This window comes from Rattus norvegicus, chromosome 3, assembly GCF_036323735.1.
Source record: "Rattus norvegicus strain BN/NHsdMcwi chromosome 3, GRCr8, whole genome shotgun sequence".
NCBI lineage: Eukaryota > Metazoa > Chordata > Mammalia > Rodentia > Muridae > Rattus > Rattus norvegicus.
This window is the reverse complement of record NC_086021.1, coordinates 71,660,234-71,682,872: the sequence shown is the minus strand read 5'-3', so window position 1 is coordinate 71,682,872 and position 22,639 is coordinate 71,660,234. Positions and strand designations below refer to the sequence as shown.

General features: G+C 39.5%; 1 protein-coding gene and 1 pseudogene across 1 annotated transcript in view; both read left to right on the top strand.

The window, feature by feature from the left end:
* Scn9a (sodium voltage-gated channel alpha subunit 9) overlaps positions 1-22,639 on the top strand; it is a 148,193-nt gene that overhangs the window by 18,505 nt on the left and 107,049 nt on the right. The gene's annotated exons all lie outside the window — the stretch shown is intronic.
* LOC134486320 (histone deacetylase 1-like) lies at positions 109-5,377 on the top strand (annotated as a pseudogene).

Here is a 22,639-nt window from a genome sequence, read left to right as displayed (position 1 = left end):
GAGTGTCTTTGTTGAGAAAAGTTATTTGGGCATTATTGTAGACACTATAGACAGCACTGGACAGAACATGAATATGTAATGTTAACTATGAGAGAAATGTTGTAAATAATGCCCCCATGCCCAAAATGGTATTATAAGAAACATTATAAAGAAAAAGCAGGTAGGAAAGGGAGCCATGAAATGAGAAGGCAATTTTTAAGTTGGTCAGAGGGTAAAGCCACAAATAATTCAATGACTTGTCTGGTTGGAGATTACTACCCATGCCTAGAGGTTTGTGTGGTAAGTCAACACCACAGTGACCCATAAAGGGACAAACTTGAGAAATGAATGAATGTGCCTTACTTTAACTCAATCACAATGAGAGCGAATGCTCACGAAACCCCTAATTCTCATAGAAAATTGTCCTTTGCAATTTTGGGTCACCGTATACCAATATTTCACATTCCTTTCTCACCTCTAACGGATCGAGTTCTTGCGAGTGCTTTGAGTTTGGGGAGAAACAAGTTTATGGGACACACATGAGCACTGGGGTACCTTTAGTTTCCACACTTCAGACCCTAAAACAGTATTAGACTACGATAATGATTTGTATGTTTTGGCTAAAATTTTATGACTGTTGTTGAACATGCCCAAAAGGAATACGTCTAAACAATAAACCAAGAAAATACCCATGTCTCCACACCTTAAATACACTGACATCCTAATTACTTTTCTTCTTTACAAATTTCAAGAAGTGTTTCTTAAAGGAAAAATGTTTATTTGTATTTCCATAATTGCTAGGATTAATATTTTTGAGAAATTTGCTGGATTTTTTTTTATTTTGAGAATGTTCTGTTTGTATCCCAAGTCAATTCTTTTAATCAGTCAGGTTCGTGTGTAAGAATATATATATGTGAGACTGACGGAAGGTCCGCGTGGCGAGCAAGTCCTGGCACAGACTCAGGTCACCAAGAGGAAAGTCTGTTACTACTATTATGGACAAGGGCACCCAATGAAGCCTCACCGAATCCGAATGACTCATAATTTGCTGCTCAACTATGGTCTCTACCGAAAAATGGAAATCTACCATCCTCACAAAGCCAATGCTGACGTGATGACCAAGTACCTCAGCAAGGACTACATTAAATTCTTGCGTTCTATTCGCCCAGATGATATGTCTGAATACAGAAAGCAGATGCAGAGATTCAGCGTGGGTGAGGACCGTCGGTACTTGATGGCTTGTTTGAGTTCTGTCAGTTGTCCACGGGTGGCTCTGTCGCAAGTGCTGTGAAACTCAATAAGCAGCAGACGGACATCGCTGTGAACTGGGCTGGGGGCCTGCACCATGCAAAGAAGTCTGAAGCATCCGGCTTCTGTTACGTCAATGATATCGTCTTGGCCATCCTGGAACTTCTAAAGTATCACCAGAGGCTGCTGTATATTGACATTGGCGATGGCAATGGCGTGGAAAAGGCCTTCTATACTACAGACCGGGTCATGACTGTGTCCTTTCATAAATACGGAGAGTACTTCCCAGGAACTGGGGACCTACGGGATATTGGCAAAGGCAAGTACTACGCCGTTAACTAACCACTGCGAGATGGCATTGATGATGAGGCCTATGAAGCCATTTTCAAGCCAGTCATGTCCAAAGTAATGGAGATGTTCCAGCCTAGTGTAGTGGTCCTACAGTGCGGCTCAGACTCCCTGTCTGGGGATCCGCTAGTTGCTTCAATCTGACCATCAAAGGACATGCCAAGTGTGTGGAGTTCGTGAAGAGTTTCAACTTGCCGATGCTAATGTTGGGAGGAGGTGACTACACCATCCATAATGGCGCTGGCTGCTGGACTTACGAGACAGCTGTGGCCCTGGACACAGAGATCTCTCATGAGCTACCATACAATGAGTACTTTGAATACTTTGGACCAGATTTCAAGCTTCACCCCTGCTGAAGAGCTTAGCAAGAGCATCTTAGCAGAGCTCCTAAGCAGGCACGTGCAGTTCAGGATTTCGTCTTCCAGTTGTTTTCTTTTCACCTGGACCCTACGAGGTTCAAAACTCAGACCTGGGGCAGGACGGACAAGGGAGCTCTGGGAAGAGTTCTCCCAGCACCACTGAACTGCACGTGAAGTGTGTATGCATGTGCATACACACATTCATGATTCATGTCCCAGCTCACCAATATTTGGTTTCCATGCCCTGTTCTACTGCAAATTTTAAGACAAAATATAAACCATGAAAATACTAGAAGAAAATATGTACAGATGTTTACAGCATCTCGAAGTATACATTCTTTCTATGCTGTTGGTACAAAGCCTTGTAGGCCTTGGAAATACATTTTTTCATTTGATTTAATTAATGGCATAAATTAAAGGACAAAAGTCACCATTAACCAAAAGAAACTAAAACAGATAATAAAGTCTGCATGTTTTACAACGGTAGGAAAAAAGCTAATTTTATAATTTTGGTAAGTGTTCTAAAAGTGATAATAAATTACAGGCCTATTAAGAAAGCAGTAAAAGCTACTCATAAATAATGCACAAGTAGAGGAGCATAATCAGCATCTAAAGTTATGAAAAGATACCAATGTCACTCCCCCACAACGCTGACTGTTCATTTATAAATAACTTTATTGTTTTGTGCGCTGCTGTTCTATCTACATGTATGTCTATGCACAACCTGTGTGCAGTGGCAAAGGAGGCTGGAAGAAGGCACTGGATTCCTTGGAACTGGAGTTAAGGACAGTTGGCTTCTGTATGAGGTGTGGGAATTGGACCTGTCCTGGTAACCACTGAGCAGCCATCTTTTCAGGCCCACCAAGCCACTTTAAGTAGGTTCACAGTCTTCTCAATTACTTACCGTCATTAATTTGCCACCACGTTTAATTTTTTTCAACTTTTTTTTAGTAGTTAAATCATATCCTGCTCACGTGATCCAACCATTCCACTGCAGTTTATACCCATAGGAAACTTGTCTTGAAAAGATACTTCTATTCCTGTGTCTGTTGCGCCCTAACCTAGAATGACAAGGCGGTAAAGATCTCTTCTGATAATTACATTGTACATAAAAGCACACTTTGAGGGCTTAGACATGGTGAGTCCACAGATTCTTCCTACCCATCCCCCAAACCTAAAACTGCCAATCATCTCCTCCACTCTGGTCCACAGTAGAGACAAATGGATCGGCTGGGGGAATTCTCCATCAGTGCTGCTTCTCTGAAACCACAGAGTCAGGAAATGTAACGAGAGTGAGTGCCCAGCTGGAGGAGGGCAAGAGCCTTCTAATGGCTAAGCTGTGACTTGAGAAATCACATCCATTAGATAAGGTGATTAAATATGCATCAGGCCTTTGGAAGAGAGTCATGCAGACACCGCAGGAGCACAGGCCCACGTGCCCCATCTAAAAGGAACATGCTTTTCCCTTCGATGTGTATCTTTTTTTTTCAATCTCTTGGTTCAGCTGCTGAAAGCTGCTTTTCGTGAAAAATCAAACAGCTGGTGGTTTTCTGTGGGAGTAATTGGGTCCTGATAAAAATCACATAGGTAATGTTTCTGACGTGTTCATCCCCAACCTAACATGTGGACTTGTGCTTTGAATTATTGTTGTTTTGTGTGGTGTTTTAAGATCTCACATAGCCCAGGCTACCCTCAATCATTATGTAGCTGAGGCTGATATATTGAACCTCTGGCCCGCTCCTCTGTCTCCCAAGTTCTGGAATCCTAAGGACATACCACCACACCTATATATGTTTTATTGTACTTCATGTTATAGGAGTTTCATATTTCAATGCATTTTGTTAAAAGTCTACTAGCCCAAACGATTGACATGATGTGGCCAGAGAGAGGAAGCATCTTCACTGGCCTTTCCAGTAATCTCTTTGCTTACATAGTAATCCTAAATCATTCCCTTAAAATTTATAACTAGAAAGGAGATAGAACTCATTGGATGCTGTACCTCGGGAGACAATACCTGTTGGAGGCTGTAGTTGAAACTATGAGTCTATAAAGAATTTTATGTTCTGTGATGGTTTAGGTTATGGAACAGTGGATTGTATAGAAAGTCAAGAATCGAGAACTAAGAATATGACATCTCTTGGACGACACACAAAACAGACTGGCCATGCAAATTTGAAAGGTTCTTTTATATTTAAAAGAACATACGCTCATATATGCAATACAGGCTGACCTCAAACATTCCCAGCTTCCCAAGAGCCTGAATTTTTGGCATTTTCTACCATACCAGCCTGAAATATTTCCATAAATATGACCACTAAGGGCCATATTTTATACTACCCCAGTTGTCTGCATAGTTCTTCATAAAATTAATTTCTAATTTGCTATATACCAATAGTGCCACTCAGCAGTATTGCTAACATCTAACTTTCTCTACAATAAGAAGTAACTTTTTAAAAAATGTTGTTACAAGATGGTAGAAAAATTCTCAGAACACTAATAAAATATCTGATTCAATGTAGAAGTTAAAGCAAATTGAAATTACATAGAAAATAATTAATGTAAGAAGGCAAAGAAAAAATTGTTTTTAAAGAAGGCAAAGAAATTTATGAATTGTGTGATGTTTTTCTTTTTGTATCATTAGGATTATTTGTTTTCAATTATTTTTTCCTTTTTATGTTTCTTTGTGAAAAAAGAATGAAACAGAGAGAGATGAATGAGTATTTATTGATCAAATGTTGTGTGCCATAGTATCATACAATATAAGGTTGAGTAAGGTGCCCATAGGATGAAGAGAAGGCAGGAGTGTTGAATCATTTGGAGACTTAAGAGGAAGGAGTCATGAAGGCTACCCTGAAGTATGACCATGAATTCATTGTGGGGCAAAGCCTATAACTCAGGTCCAGACCTGGATGATTGGGGAAGTGAACGAATGCGAATGGGGCTGAGATCACAAGTGTACAACCTGTGCAGTTCTTCTCATACCCCTTGAGAATGCCATTGCTGACCTGCGAATGCAGACCTGACATGGCCGGCTTTTTACTTGCCATTCTGACAGCAAAGTATATCCATTCCAATGGATATAAGAAAAAGATATAGGAAATCTAGAGACTAGGAAATAATGTTAATAGTTTGGGGGATAAGACTGATACAGACCCATTAGGCACGGCTTTGTGATGATTTAGAGAGTAAAAGCCATAGGACTAATTAAAGATGATAACTGAGTTCTTGAGCTTCCAAGAAATGGGTGGTATTTATCATCTCCACCAGTGGATATTAAAAATCAGGGTGGTAAAAGTAGATAAAAATTATACTTGCTGAACTTCAAGGGCACATCTACTCTAGGAAGCAGCTGCTTTTCACGTGTATATATTGAATACCTTTTCATTCTTGGTTTGTAGGAAGCAATCTAGATGGCAATCAATAAACAATTACACACAGACAAAGGTGAGATGTTGCCCACTTTCTTTGCCTCTTGATTGATTGCTGCCTGGGGTGGTTTCTGAGAGTCGCTTATTATCAGGTTAGAAGTAAGATGTGTCTTTTCTATGAATGTGCAGAATTTAGGTCCCTGTCATCTTGCTGGACTGTAAGTCTCTCCATACAGAATACATTTGTGAAAAGCCATGGATTCGCTATGTATTGAATTCTGAGGTTTTGGTTAGATGGAGGATATGGATTCTGGTTTAAAAACCTTACTCTAAGTTTGTAATGTTAATCCTTTCTCATACCTTGCTCTGGATAAATTTGCATTTGACCTTTTCAATCTGGAGCCCATGAAGGATAGGCCTGGGAAAGGACCACCCATCAGCCAATTCAAGTACTTCAGACACCAATTCCTGGATTTATCCTCAGTGCTCTCGTAATATTGATTACCTTAATGTTTTATAGCTCTAGAAAAAAGATGGGATAGTACCAATGGTGCCTCAGACATGCTTTCAGCAATAATTAGTTAATTATGGGACTGTTGAAAGGAAGATTTTAAAACACATAGAACTCAGGAATTTTTATCTCAACTGAGGTCATTCTACATATTAGTTTAGTAAACCAGGATTTTTAAAAAAGCCACTTGTACATGAAGTGCATTTTCTACCAGGAAAACTAACATCCTAGACTCCAGAACCTGACATCATTGCCTACAAGGAAAAAAAAATCTGTTTCTGGGTGAGCAATTATTTGTGAACTTCTGGATCCAGCACAATGTATTAACATTATTCCCATTTGGGTTTTGAAAGAGTTACTTGATTTGATAATGTATTTTATTCTGAACATTGAGTTGGAAGTTTACGTGGAAACCATAGAAGACTAAAAGTTCAGGATCCTGGAGGACATTAAGAGCAGGTTCTAGGTATAGGCCAAGAGATAGAGACATTGAAAAGAACACTAACTGACTATTTAGATTAGTTTACAGCACTGAAACATCTCATTGTCTCAATTGAGGATCATTACGCAAACTTTGTAAAGTCTGCAATACAGATAACAGCAGTTGACATGAAAAAAAGTGACAGACATACTGCCACCTAGCATTCCTTTAGTTTTCATTTAAAATACTCAGCTTTTCAGGTAGAGTTCTATCTAATTTAATGTAAATAGTTTTGACTTAAAACTATTATGCAGGACTGGTGGGTGGAGGCCAGGTATAGAATGATTTCCTGGCATAGACAAGTCACTGGGTTTGAGGCCTAGTACTGCTAAAAGAGTAGCAACAGATTATGAATTTCTTTTTGTATTTTCATGTCTGACTTTCTACTCCTGAGTTTTAATTAATTTATTCAAAATATTGCTCTCTCCCACTCCCAGTCCTTTGTTATTTCACTGATCCTACCTCCCCTTCCGCCTCTGAGAAGGTGGTCCCCAAGGTATCCTCTCTCCATGGAGCATCAAGTCTCTACAGGATTTGGTACATACTCTCCCACTAAGGCCAGAACAATGCAGTCCTCTGCCACATATGTGGCTGGGGCCACCAACCTACCCACGTATGTTCTATGATTGGTGTCTTAGTCTCTGAGAACTCCAAGGGTTCCTGGTTAGTTGACACTGTTGGTCTTCCTGTGGGGTTTCCATCCACTTCAGTTCCTTCAATCCTTCCCCTAACTCTTCCATAAGGGTCCCAGACCTCAGTCCAATGCTTGGCTGTGAGTATCTGCATCTGTCTTAGTCAGGTGCTGGTAGAGCTTCTTGGACAGTCATGCCAGGCTCCTGTCTGCAAGCACAACATAGGATTAGTAATCGTGTCAGGGTTCGGTGTCTGCCCATGGGGTAGATCCCAAGTTGGGCTCGTCACTGGTTGACCATTCATTCAGTCTCTGCTCTGTTTTTGTCCCTGCAGTTCTTTTATAGAGGAACAAAACTGAGAAATGACGTGCATTCTCATGATGTCTTATGTTAATCCTCATGAGGTCTTACTCATGAGGTCTTCCATATCCTGTGCCTGTTTAGAGAGCTGGAATCAGAACCTAAAACCATGCTATTGAAAGAACAGTGGTAGGTCTCTGCATCTGCACTGTATTTAGTAACTTTCCAGTTCCTTTAGGTGTTAAATAATAATAGATGTCTTTGCAGTCCCTTGGGTCACTAATATGCTTGCCTTTGTTGTCAGGGTAGCAACTGAACAATATCTTTCACAAACAGGTGATCTTTTCTTTCTAGATTGAGCGAGCATCTCACATTCATTAGGAGAAATGCCTCCAGGGGCCATCTGCAAGGCTCAGTATTGCTCAAGCAATATACATTTCACAGTGTCTAATATCGTTTATGTTTGCATGTCACTGGGTGGGTTTATAGCATTAAAAACCTTAGTATACCATAGTACTTTGCTGAAACAAATAAAAGATGTTTAGGGTGCCAGAGACAACACTGGATGATCTGTGAGAAATGCCAAGTCATGATGGACACATGTGGTGGGGACATAAAAATAAAACCTTTACTATTAAGTTTTCAGACGAAGACTAGACTTGAGTGAGGAAAGGATTCTCAAAATGAACTATTCACCTTTTAAATGTCCTCCAATGAAGTCACGGGCGTTTTGAGATATTGACTAGGGTAGGAGAAAGAATAAGAGGCGGGTTATCGGTAACTTCGCACTTCCAGATTGTTTTCCTTTGCAAAGCAATGAGACGAACTTCCTCTAGTGCAGCACAGTGTCCTACAAAGGCCCTGAGGTGCAGGAATATGATACACCCATTACCTCTACTGTATGGTAGTGTTCTACTTCCTCTGGGAATTGTCAAGGCAGATGGCAAAAGCTACTCATTCTGTAAATCTCAAGAGCAAGTCTAGCAACATAAATCATTCTGATATTGCCCCATAGCTACTCAGCACACACCATTAACAGGATTCAATGATTATGCCGGGTGCTGCAATTTGTTCAGTAGTTACACAGTATGCCCTTCCATGGTTATGTTTAAACATGCGTTTTATTCTAACAAGATACCATCTTTAACATTAGAAGATAATCTCATGAGATAAGAACCAAAAGACACAGGAGAGACATCATTGTGGGGGTGGATATTTGAAAATAAAACTAATGAGTCTGGTATAGCAGGTCACATTTCTAAAACTGTGTCTTAGTGCTCTATTGCTGTGAAGAGACATTACAACAAAGCAACTCTTATTTATTTAAAAATACCATTTAATTGCGACTTGCTTACAGTTGATCTATAATCGTCTATAATCTGATCTATAATCATCATGGTGGGGAGCATGGAGGTAGGCTGGCAGTTATGGTGGAAGAAGAAGGAGGAGGAGGAGGAGGAGAAAGAGGAGAAGGAGGAGGAGGGAGAGGAGGAGGAGAAAGAGGAGAAGGAGGAGGAGGAGGGAGAGGAGGAGGAGGAGGAGCTGAGAGCTTTACATTCTGATTCTCAGGCAACAAAGAAGGAGACTAGGTCTACCATGGGCTTTTGAAAATTCAAAAACTACTCCCAACAATATACCTCCTTGAAAAAGACCATAACTACTCAAATAAGCTCATACATCCTAATCCTTCCCTCCCAACAGTCTACTGTGGAACTCTGAACCAAACACATAAATGTCTAAGTCTGTGGTACCAATATTGTTCAAACCATTACTCTCTGCAGTGGTCTTTACAGCTTGGTTCATTTGTCACTGGTTAACTTTATCAGTTAAGAATATCACAAGACAATCACAACATAGTCATAAAATATCTTAGTTATATCTTTTTCTTTGAGATAGTGTCCCTCTGCATATTAGATGGTCTGGAACTCTATGTAGTCCAAGCTAACTGCACCTAGAGTGCTATAACAAGCCATCGACCACTACACCCAGACCAAGATATGTCTAAAGTATGTAGTCTGTAGAAGAAATTTGGGAGGCCCAAAATGAAAGTATTTATTCTATAGCAGTGTATTGTCTGCTGTTCTGCTATATGCATGAAGGACTGAAACCTCTATTCCTCCAGAAACACATTTATCTTACAAGGAAGCTATGAGATTTTGGCTTCTGGAATAATTGGGGCACATTCACAATAAAATCAACTGGAATCTAATTTATCAATTTGATGAGGTTCGAAATGTGCTCAAAGCTTGTTTTTGATGCCTAAAGAAAAAAAAATGAAATGCTTACCAAGGTAACAAAAGCCATGACTCAAATGCTGTCAGAGAAGCCCTCTGTTCCACATCCAATGCCGAGAAATTGGGTTTAGTGATCTTTTCCTCCCACATAGTTTGGACTTTCTTATCGCAAAGCACAGCTATGACATCAGGGATGGAAATTTCCACCTCGTACCTTGTTTGTATTTGTATGGTTACATAAAGAATTTTATATGGATTATCAGAAAACACACATAAAAAAAACCACTAAAAGATTTAAAATAAATTGGGTGTTTTTTAATAGAGACAAAAATCAAAATAGCAAGAAATTTCAACGTTGCCTATTACATAAGACCTAGTTCATAAGGATGAAGAGCTGACATGATGACTCTGAGTAGCTGAGGTAAAACTTAAAATTTATGCTCCAATTTCCTTTGAACAAGTGCAGGACTACTATGTTCAAAGACCTTTAATGTCAAATACCTAGAAGACTACTTTTCTAAACAATGTAGGAAATTAAATCTCCCCATCGGAGAGGCCATCTCATCACTGGGCTTTATTTGGTATTCTCATATTTCACATTTGTGTTAACTCCTAGGTGACAGTTTATATATTCTCTTGAAAGCTTGTGTGGGTGTTCTAGCAAGGGTGTACAGTTTCTCATTTCCTTTAACCTAAGACCAGGCCTCATCTATTAATCTATTTTGGGAATGCCATCTTCTTTGTAACTTCAAGAGGGATGTACATGGAGCACTGAGTAAGGAAGGGGACACCAGCCTAGCCAGCTAGATCAGCTGAGTCAACTCTGGCAATCAATTGGGTTAACAGATGTCTCGGCCAGAGCATCCTCACATCCTTAAATCTTTTCTTTAGCAGTTTGTTGTAACACAGTCATTTCTAGTTATATAGAATGTGGCTGAGAGGAAGAGATGACTCAGTATTATTCTTGCAAAGACCCAGGTGTAGGTTCCCAGCATCCATGTGGACACTCCCAACTGTACATTTCTTCAGTTCCACAAGATCTAATGTATCTCAGGGGGAACCAGACATCTACATGGCACACATACATTCACACAGGCAAAACATACTTATGAAATAAAATCTAAAAAAGAATTTTAAACATTGGTATATGTAAAGTGGCCTAAGACTGTGGCACTTCTGCAGGTGAGGGCTTTATGCCTTTTTTTCTTTCTGAAACAAAACACAATTTAGGAATCTAATTGAGCTTCTGTTAACCTATAATTTTGATCTGTAAAAGTAGGAAACTATGAAAAAATCTGTGCTTGTTTTCACTTCAACAAAAAACTTAGTTTATAATCATTTACCTTAAATAAGATTTTTTTCATCTGCTTACAAATAGTCTATTTTATAGATTCCAGAGTGTTTGTTTATTCAAGAGAACAGTCAACTTAATATTTTGTTGAAAATATGAACTCAAAAGTCGAGTGACCTAGAAATCATTTTCTTTTTTTATAGTGCAGAGGTAGGGGTCATTTGGAACATTTTTCTTAGAGTTTTTGATGGCTCCATTAGTTGACCTATTAATGTCTAATTTCAATATTTGAAAGTATAATCTATGATATACACAGATAAATATTCATACCTTAAATGAGCTATAAAAAGGTTTAATTTCTATGCTTGATCTTTAAGTTTTTTCACATTTGCAATAAATATCTCTTATTTGTACTATTGAGTCTTCATTTAGAGAATTATGGCCATCTATTAGGGCATGCTCAATTCATTTGCAGTTTTGTTGTTATTTTGTTGCTAAGGATGAATGATTAAAATTATTGAAGACTACAAATGTTTATTGAGTATAAAATCTTTCCTGATTCTAATAGACTTTTAATTGCATGACACTATAATTAAAGTTGTAGACTTTGATAGGAAAGGAAAGGACAAGACAGAACAGGACAGGACAGGACCAAACACCAAGTCGCAAGTATACCTAAGTATCTCCTTGGGTGTCTTTGTTTTAAGATTCCACAGAGGAACAAGGTAAACACTCCAGGGAATGGATTAGCCTTGGTTTGTAAACCAAGTCTTAGCTCACAGTTGCTATGGGAAAAATGGTAGATCCAATTGTAAAAGAATTGAAAATGTGACCATATGGTTATTATCATCTTAAAAAAGGGTAGGAAAACTAAGTGCAATGAACTATTTGAGCATATCCATGAAAGAATGGCTATGGCCAAGCTTATGTACTATGTAAATGAAGTAGAACCTGTCTCTATGCATGAACTGAATAGATTACTCTTACTATTAACTGAACTGGCTTTCATTTCACCCAAAAATGTGAAATGACTTGATGATAGTGCTGAATGGCTTTAAAGTGAGTACAATGTACTATCCTTACTACAAGGCTTTAATAATGTGTACATGTCTGTATAGGTTTTTTTTCTTCTATAGACAAATAACATCATTGTTCTCCAATGTCATGTACAATATTAACAGGAAAGACTTCGGAACAACATTAGCCAAAACTACTATGCTACTATCATCTGATAAAATTTTATGGCACACATTAGAGTGCATGTCTGGGACACTTCCTGTTGTTTGGTCATATTATGCTGAAGGTATATTTTCAAGGCAATATAATAGGCTTTGGTAGTCATAATGTTAATGCCTAGACCTTTCTCACAGCTCCTGAGTGAAATGACAAATTAACGTTATTGATGGAATGAGTATGACGTGACTTCCTTGAGACACAACTATTAGTAGAAAAGCAATAAGACAATAATGAAGGAAATAGCAATTCCTCTCTGTGGTTATTCCCTCTTCTTCTTCTCCCTGCATTGTATCATAAACAAAAGCAGTGCAACAGACACTAATTATAGGAAACCTTCTAGACTTTTTATAATTGGATCTATCATTTTTCCCATAGCAACTGTGAGCTAAGACGTGGTTTATAAACCAAGACTAGTCCATTCCCTGGAGTGTTTACCTTGTTCCTCTGTGGAATCTTAAAACAAAGACACACAAGGAGATACTTAGGCATACTTATGACTTGGTGTTTGATCCTGTCCTGTCCTGTCCTGTCCTGTCCTGTCCTGTCCTGCCCTTCCCTTCCCTTCCCTTCCCTTCCCTTCCCTCCCTTTCCTTTCCTATACTTTCCTACTCCCCTCTCTCTTTCTCAACTATATGCCTGATGTCTCTAATTCTTTCATTTCAAGCATTATGAAGTGGTAGAGCTGAGCTATGAGAGCTCAAAACTAAAAGTTGACTTCAAGTCTCAGCTTCATTTTTAACTAGAACAGCACTTGCTGGCCAGCTCTGAACTTTATAAATCTCAAAGCCTGTAATCAACATTTGTTTTAGAAAGTATGTGAGGGGTCTATTCATTTTCTCTTTCAGAGCAATATATGAAGAAATTATGAAAGCATATGCTAGAATAATATGTTATATTTATATAAGTAGGAAGTTTAATTATGGTTTAAATTTTTATGCCATTCTATCACATGCATGAATGAAAAAAACATCTTATTAACCATGTTAAATGACCTAAGTTTTAATTGTTTTTATAAACAGTCAAGTTAATTATGAAGCATTTCCAAAGCAAATGACGCCACAGACAATATAGTGATATAGCAATAGCTGTCATATATTACAAAGACCATTAAAAATAAATAACAAATATACAACTTGTACATTCTTGGTAAACGTGAGTATATCAAGAAATAAACATGATATTATTAGAAGGCCACATGTATAGAACCAGAAACTTAAGTTTTACAGCATAGAACCAGAGAACTAGCAGTGCTTGAAAGAGAGACCAACTCACCTTGGGATCCATCCCATCTGCAGACATCAAACCCAGTCACTATTGCTGATGCCAAAAAGTGCTCCCAAATGGGAGCCTAGTATGGCTGTCCTCTGAGAGGCTCTGCCAACCCCTGACTAAGACAGATGCAAATACTCACAGCCAACCATTGGACTGAGCCCAGGGACCCTAATGGAAGAGTTAGGGGAAGGACTGAAGGAGCTGAAGGGATTGCAACCCCATAGGAAGAACAACAATATCAACTAACCAGACACTGCAGAACTCCCAGGGACTAAACCACCAACCAAAGAGTTCACATGGAGGGACCCATGGGTGCAGCTTCATATGTAGCAGAGGATGGCACCTCCAGTGCATGGTGAGGTGCTTGGTCCTGTGGAGGTTTGATGTCCCCAGTGTAGGGGGTTGCTAGAGAGGTGAGGTGCGAGTGGGTGGATAGGTTGGGAAGCTCCCTCTCAGAGACAAATGGGAGGGGGGACGGGATGGGTGGTTTGCAGATAGGAGACTAGGAAAGGAAGGGAACAATATTTGAAATGTAAATAAATAAAATAACCAATAAAAATAAAATAAAACCTAGGAAAAAAAGAGAGAGAGAGAGAGAGAGACCCAGAAGGTCAAGTGAAAACACTATTCAGTAAATGTGCCTGCACTTGTATTAGCAAGCCAATGTTTAAATCTAAGTATCAAGGAAGAAACTTGTATCAGTTAACTATAGACTATGTTTTCTTAAAGTAAATCATTTGACGTTAAAAAGGCCCACAAGCCTGCTCTGTTCCCTTCATATTATTTAGAATGGTTTGTCCTCATTCCCATTTGTTTTCCATTTCTACGGCTGTGATATTACAGAATGAAGGAAAACATGACCGAGTACTTCTTTTCTAATATTTAGAAGAGTAAGGCTCTAATTTTAATTGAAAATGTGAAGCACATGGATACTGGGGAGACAGCAAAGCGCAGTCTCTTGAGAAGGCAGCTGTTATCATTGTCGAGATGTGCTAACTGGGAGAAAGGCTTTAGGAAAGAATTCCTGTGCACTGGAACTCAGTAGGTAAAGAGCTTGCCTTGCAAGCACAAGTACATGAGTTAGATCCTCTAGAAACTACGTTGTTAAAAGTTAGCTATGGTTGTTTGTGTTTACAGTGCCTCCCAAAGCAGGAAGACAGAAGCAGGAGGATGGGCTGGCTGGGCTTATAAACTGCCTTTTTTCCAAGAAATCATTCAGGCAGCCAACACACCCCCCCTCCCTAAGTCATGTGCTGTAGAATTCCTTAGCATCCCAGGAAGTCATTCAGGCAGCAAACCACACCCCCCATGACATGGACTATACTATTTTGAGTGTCTGAGGGCTTACAGGGCACTGAAAGTTTATTCACCTGATGCAGAGCCAATGGTTGAACATCTGAGAGCCCAACTGTACTTCTCAGCCCCCTAGACTGTAGACTATAGGAGAGCACCCAGGAACACCATGTATATTTAGAGATCAAGGTCCTCACTTGACTTCCTTTCTATCATTTTATTTCACACAGGTTATCTAACTTACATTCTGACTTATTGTACTAAGATGTCCTGTTGTTATAGTTCATATTTTGACTTTTGTGGTGCTAAAGATAAAACCCATGGCCTTGTCTTTGTTAGGCCAGTGGTGCTACTGAGCTGTCTCCAGCCTATTAAAAGTGATTTTTACACTAATAATTAACTCTCTTCTTTGCAATGGTAAGCTTCACAATAAAAAGACTTATGGATCAGGGACTAATTTAGATAAAGGAAACTTGATATTTTAGTGTTAATAAACGTGTTTGTTTCAATCTAGACGTTTTTGTGTGAAAGTTAACAGATTTATAGAACTTCTCATTAATTTCCCTAAATTGATTGCACATAGGGGCGGGCACACATGACAACTGAAGCTCATAAAGATGGGTTGCACTTTAACTAACATAGTTCTAAAAATGTGCTTTTGCATATTTGAAAATTAAAGTGAGGAAGATACAAGTTAAAAATCTCGTCACAGTCACGGGAGGGCTGTTACGTAGACAATGAGTCTTTTCCGTACCACATTTAATATCTAAGGGTTTGTGATTACTTGCCTATGCCCTTAAGGAAGTTACAAACAACTTGCCTGCCATGTTAAATTTGATTTTTAAAGAACAGTTGGCCAGAAATTTGCCTTAAACAAACCGACAAAGTGTGGCTTCTAGATTCTTGATGGGCAGGCATTATTCGATTAAATTTCTCGGGATTGTTTTATTTAATTACAAGAACAGCTCACCAAGCATGTTAGTCACTGATTGGATTTCTAAGCTCAGGTCTTCTGAGTAAAACCAAATGACTCATCAGGAAAAGCCTGCAGTGATTCACAGGCCAAGACTTTCGTGGCAAGTAAATATCCCAAGCCATGGACTCTTGTACCGTAAGCTTTTATACACACCGAAATCCCTCTCCCAGTGTTGCATTTATATATTTGTGTGTATACTGGGCTGGGGAACATCAGATCATAGCTTGAGTCCTGGCTTTATTATCTATGTCACAGTTTAGACAAGCCATCTGACCCTCTAAATGACACTTCAGTATCCAGGCTGGATTTAAAAGCCTCAATTTCCTTCAAGTATTCATTAAATCAGATGTGGTTTGGGGCAGGATTAGTGTACTGTACAGATTTGGTCTCACTGGCACAAACCAAGGTGAAGGAGGAAAATAGAACGAGCATATGCATCACCCATCAGCAGAGTTTTCACTGCTTGTTACGACCAAGAGCGCTTGAATGAACGTTTCTAGGGTGTTACCCACCGTTTCCATTCTGTTCATTCCGAATGAGAACTTTGTGCACTGTATCTGTGCCCCATTGAAAAATACAGTTGTTACAACCCTGAAAACACTCTCACACCAAATGATAAACTTTAGCATGAACATGAATCAAGATCATTCATGCTTGAGAGAAAATTAACATGGAGATAGTTTGATTTCTAATTTACATTTGGTCCTGGGAAATAGCAATTTCTGGCTATCTTGATTGGCATTGCTGAGCTTCTGAGAAGCATTACATAACACACTTCTCAGAAGCAATGTGTCAGGTAATTTGTCCCTTTTGTTGCTTTTTTGCCCCTCTCAATGAACTCTGTGTCTCTTTAACAAAACAGTAATATTTGCTTTTCCACTAGGTCCCTGGTCTATCTATTCCCTGCTTCTGACACCAGGCAATGCTCGAGATGGGCTGCATCTCATAGATCAGTGTTGGCCAGGGTCTCATCTCACTCCCCATGGTCAGACTACTGTGCAGTAGCTCACACAGCCTCCTTCTCCTACCTAATTATAACAGCACTTGTTGGTTGAGTTTTAAACTAAGAAGCATTATGACTATTAAAGCAATGTTTAGTGTTTTCTTTTTAAAATGAATGATGCAGGTTAGACGATCTCTTCATCTAAAAAGACCAGTGGTTGACTTATTTGAACATGGTTCCCTTTAGAACAAGGAGTTTGAAATTTGCAGGTTGAGATTTACATATCAAATCAAGATGATTGATAGGTACTGAGCCTCAGTGGGCAGTAATGAATGAAGACTTGGAGTATTTGGGTTTTCATTTCTAGGCTATAAATTAGATTTGAGTGGTGTGTTGTTTATTTCATTTCTGGGACAGAACACCTGGCAAGAGCAGCTTAGTCAATTCAGCTTGGTTGACAATTCCAGGGGATACACATCCCTCATGGCAGGGAGGGGGAAGTGGTAGGGGGAGACGGTGGTCATTTTGTGCCCTCAGACAGGAAGCAAGCAGTGATTAATGCTTGGACTCAGCTTGCCTTCTGTTTATTTAGGCTGGAATCCCAGTTTGTGAGATAGTACCATCTGTATTAATACGAGAGTCCACACCCAACCTAATCCAGATGATTCCAGACAGACAGGCCCAGAGATTAGTTCCAAGGGGAATCAAGCTGATAACCAAGAGTAATCATCAAATGTGAGACTAATAGGAAAGTGTCAATTGGAAAGATTCACTTGCTTTAATATAGACATTTGTATATGTGAGATCTTTAAAACTGTCTATATGAGGTATGTGAAAGTCTAATTTAGATATTATTGTTGGCAGAGAGTAGATACTTATTAATGCATACTTGTGATTATGATACTACATACATATTATAACTGCGGGACTCAGTACTCAGGACTAAAGAGGAGGTAAGGGCACAGGAGCAGAGATTATAAATTCACAGCTTGTCTGACCTACAAAAGGATATCAGAGAAGGGTGTGGTCTGGGAGAAAGTAGACTGCTTCTGGGTTCATCGAAGGAATCCAAGGATTCTTTTCCAAGTAAAAATCTCTGTTTCCTGTGCCTCTGAAAGTCCTTTAAATAGTGCCAAAGTTATGGTCTTTTCATGATTTATGATAGTATTAAAGTTGTTTGACTATTAGATTATTGCCTAAGTTTATTATAATATGGCCAAGACGCAGAGAACAGTTGATGGTCGAGTTCCTGGTCCTAAATGGAACGTCTGTATCACCCACTCCTAATCAATAAGAATGCTTCGGAAAAAAAAAAAGGAAAAAAAATTTAAAAAAAAAAGAATGCTTCGGACGAGTGGGCAGAAAGAGTGCAAGACCCAGAGGCTGGGAAGAAACAGCAAGAAGAAGTCTTGTGGACCAGACACAGCCATTATCCACACAAATTCATTGCAATGGTGGCTATCTGCACACACCCTCATGCGACTGGCCCAGTTAACATTAATCCTAAATGAGGGAGGAGCCCACGAGATGACATCCCTCCCAGAGGGACACTGGCAGTTAATGGCTGCTGAGGTAGTGGCTGTCATTTTTGTCAGTGGTGAGCCCTCTGAAAGGATTCCTTGGCTCCAGTGCACAGCCTCTCATCTAGGATTGGGCAAATAATGCCAATAAGTTCATTGGACCACACACAAATAAACCATGAAGATGGGAGAGGGAGTTATTGGGTGAAGTGGTTCAGTGGGTGATGGATGGAGATGAAGGAACAGTGGGTTACAATGGTTAAACTTTGTTATCGCAATGTAAGAAACTGTCAAACGAGTAAAATATTAGATAAGTCACAAGGCAGAGGTGTGCTTATCCAGCATGCATGTTACCCTTGGTTCCATCTCTAGAACTTCAGACAAAGAAACTAAAAACAGCCATTAAATCTCCTAATTAGAAACTACAGCCTGTGTTTAAATATTTTTATTTATTTATTAAACTTTCTCCCAACTAAATGGAGAGCAATTTACACAGGCCCTCAATAAATGGTTCCAGTGAGTATCGACAGTTCGTGGACTCATTTGAATTTGAGTGATTGAACACCCACAAAATCTATCTGCTTCAAATGTCACTTGTTCTCCACCCTAACCCCAAGGTTACAGTCACCTTGTAGCCTAAAATCATCGTGAAAGTACTAATATTTCATTTGAAGTAAAAAAGGAGGGGCAGAGTTTCACCTTCTCCGCTTTCAGGCATCTCACATTTCATCGTACGTAGCATCACCTCTACTCGCGAGGAATGCTGGACAATGTAGTTTTCTGAGTTTCCTTAAATTATTAGTCTGCTGCCACAACAAAGTACTTGAGCATAAGGGCTTAAAAGTGGGGAGAGGGAGTTTACATAGCTATCAGTTTTCGATGCTGAAAGGTTAACCTAAGCTGGTCCTGCTGGTTCAATATCTAGTGGAGGACCCGCCTAGGCTGCGTCAGGATAGCACAGTGCAGTGGGAATAGCCCTGGATGCACTTGGAAAAGATGCAGCAAATGAGAGCCAGGAATCAGGGGCCAAGTTTGCTCTTGGTATGATGATCTAGTGTTTTTCCCTCTCTGAATTCTTCTTATGAGAATAGGACTTGCTGTGTAGTACGGGCTAGCCTCAAAATTGTGATCCTCCTCTTGCAGTCTTCTAAGAGCTGGGGTCACAGGTATGAACTGTATAATACCCTGTAATAGCTTACTCTTCAAAAAAGGGGGAAAGGCCCTGCCAAGTACATTAATCCTTTCTAAGGGCATTGCCGAATGGCTTAATTACAATCTATATCTCTTAAAGGTTTTGCCATTTCATATAATACCAAGTTGGTGAGTGAGCCTTTGGTATATAACTTCTAACTCATAGGAGACAGATTACCCAGAATTCCCTTGTAAAAAGAGTTTGGGGAATGAATATCAGAATATGCATTTCATGTTTTATTTCAAATAATGTATCATTATAGATGTTTTATTTATTATTTTCAAAAAGCGATCTTATTGTGAGATCATGGCTTATTAAATAATTATTTATAGGCATCATTACTTTTGCTGAAAATAAATTCTGATATATTAAAAACTTCAGAAAAATCATAGTTATTGAAATGGACACTTGAGACAAGAAAATAATGTTAGAGCTTATCATCAAAGTTTTATATTTTCTAAATGAGGTTTTCTTTATGAGGTCCCTGGCACTAGGGCAAACTGGGTGACTTGCTCAGAGTCTCAGAGGTAATAAAAGTGTGAGGCAGACCATGAATGTAAATGACTGAGGCTCACGCCACATTCTCTCTACTGCATTAAGATGGGCGCTATTGAGTAAAGGATCTGCACTTTGCTGCTATGAAATGAACAGTGGAGCATAAATATTTTAATGTTAATACTAATCCGATGTCTTTTGTTTTTTAAGCTGTTTACGTGGAATGGAAGAGTCTTGCTACGTTGGTTTACACTGTAGATGTATGTGTATAAGCCATTAGTAGGTCTCTGGTGGTTTGCACTTTAGAAGTATGTTTCTTTCTATACCATTGTTAGGTTGCTGGTGGGTTACACTGTAGTATATTTATAAGCCATTACTAGGTTGCTGGTGCTTTGCACTGTAGGATGTGTTTATGCACCATTGTTAAGTTGCTCGTGGATTATACTACAGAAGTGTGTTTTGATACCATTGTTAGGTTGCTGGTGAGTCAAACTGTAGTAGTGAGTTCAGAAGCCATTTGCTAGGAATTCAGAGGATGTTTCCCTGTAAGGATTCTGTAGTGCTTCCACAGTTCAACCAGATGCCTAGTTAACTCTCGATGAACATGATACAGCATGCAAATAATACTATCAGAAAACTATTCTTTGCTGTTTAATACGTTTTAAATGGCATTAACAATCTTTGTAGACATTGTGCTGCATATATAATACAAAGACTTTGCGACCTTGTCTGACAATAGTGTCAGACATATAAAATACTTCCATAGAATATATTGAAGTCAGGGCTGGAGGGATGGCTCATTCGGTTAAAAGCACTGAATGCTCTTCCAGAGGAGCCGGGTTCAATTCCCAGCACCCACATGGCAGCTCAAAACTATAACAGACATACACGCAGGCAAAACACCAATGCACAAAAATAAAAAATATAATTAAGTTTTTTTTTAAGAAAGAAGATATTAAAGTGTAAAGAAGCACAGAGGTATGGGTGAACAGTGTCCTCAGAATGGGGAGAAGGAAGAAGGTGAAATGTGAAGGGTCCCTTCCTTCCAAACACTGGTGTTGATGCCAAGAAACACAGGGAGTATTGACATAAAAGGGTTACTTTCCCAAGAAAGACAACTGTGTCTCTTGGCATTTAGTGTAGCCTCTTCTTTTCACAGAGAGTTGTCATAACTGATAGTGGCTCAGGATTTATGTAGCTTCTCAGTGGAACAATTGCTAAGCTTGCTCTGTGAGGGTGCATCTCACTGTATTGAGATGGGTGCCCTTTGCTTCCCGAGTTACTACAAAATGGCTGGGTCTATTTGATTGAAGGAGAACATCAAAACTAGACCAACAGGCTATGATGGCTGCTGGGCAGAAGACTTCCCAGTTCTCCAGGGAAGCTCTCATCCCTTGGTCTTGCTTTGTGGGCCGTGATTCATCGATGCCTGTTTTCATTTTGTTCCCTAGTAGGAGAAGCAATGATTAAAATGATAGTAATAATATGTACTTGTTGAGGACTCCTTGGTCCAAGTAGAGTTTTAAGAGATTTATGTATATAACATTTAACTCTCTGGCTTATTTATGTACCCATTGTGCAGATGAGTCAACAGAGGCATACATTTAGTTAACCTTTTAATATTAAAAAGTAGATTTGTAAGTAGCTAACCCAGCTTGTGCTTTCCAGACTTAAGATAGATCAGCTCACCACATTCTGCTGCGATCTGACTTTCTTTGATCTATGCCAAGATAAATCAAGGAAGCAACCAGAATTGAAGATGAGACTTCCACTATGGCAGTATCAGGTGTAAATAACCCTCAGCTGTAATCTAAACTTAACTTTTCAACCAGCAGGAGCCTTCTAATTCTTTGCCAGGATGGAGACAGCCTTTTTACAGGATATTTAGCAGCCTTTCCTGGCTGCTATCCAATCGGCATCCATAGCAAGCACTTTGTCCCTCCTCAATATTATCATACAAGTGAATCAAATGTCCCATTTTTATGAGACAAGGCAGATGAGGGATGATTTCTTCAGTGATTTTATACTGCGCCATGCATTTTCAATGTACCCTAAATTCCCGGTAGTCACGTATTAATTCAATGAATTACCGAAGCATAGCAGTTAATCTCCTTTTCTGCCATAGTAATATTGACTTAAGTGACATGGTTAGTATGAACACACACACACACACACTCACACTTCCATATATTTGTCTAACTCCTGCAGTCTGATTTTTGGGTATCACTGGAAACATATGTTAAGAGTCACGGAGCCTAAGGATGGGCAGGTGTCTTAGCCTCCAAGCTGAAAAACTGAGTTTGATCCCTAGAGCCCATGTGGTGGGAGAATAGAACTGACCCCTGTAGTAAGTCAGCCTTCAGTTGACATCATCTGCGAGTCAGTTAAGCTATCTCATTTTTCACAAGTGAAATAAACCTTGAGCAAAATTTTCTTTCTTATGTACTTGGAAAGTCTGAGCTCGCAGAAGCCTAGGGATAGACTCCGAAGACACTCTGAGGCTTTACATTTTGTATCTTGCGATTAGACAGGGCTGAGATGACTCCTTTGTGGTCTGGAAAATTGAGGTCACTGAGGACAATTAGAGGAGAGGCAAGCCTGGAAATGAAGGAAGAGTTTGAGGCCCCCACCTGGTGTGGAATTCCTATGAAGGAATCGAACTGCCATAGAAGGAGTTAGGGGCTTGCAAGGAACAGACCACACTGATGTCTCATTTCCCCTGCCCTGTGACTGAGTCCTTCCTGAGTCCAGGTCAGGTGACCTTCCTGGGTGCTCTAGCTGCTCCCAGCTGGCAGGATCTGTGATTGTTTACCTCCCTGCATTCCCCAGTAGATTGTGTGCCCCAGGGGATGAGGCCTAAAAAAAGTTTCTTTTGTCTTTGTGTCTCCAACAATCTGGCTTTAGGTGTGGTTCTTGGCAGACTCTTTAAAAAAAAATTGCCATACACACACACACACACAC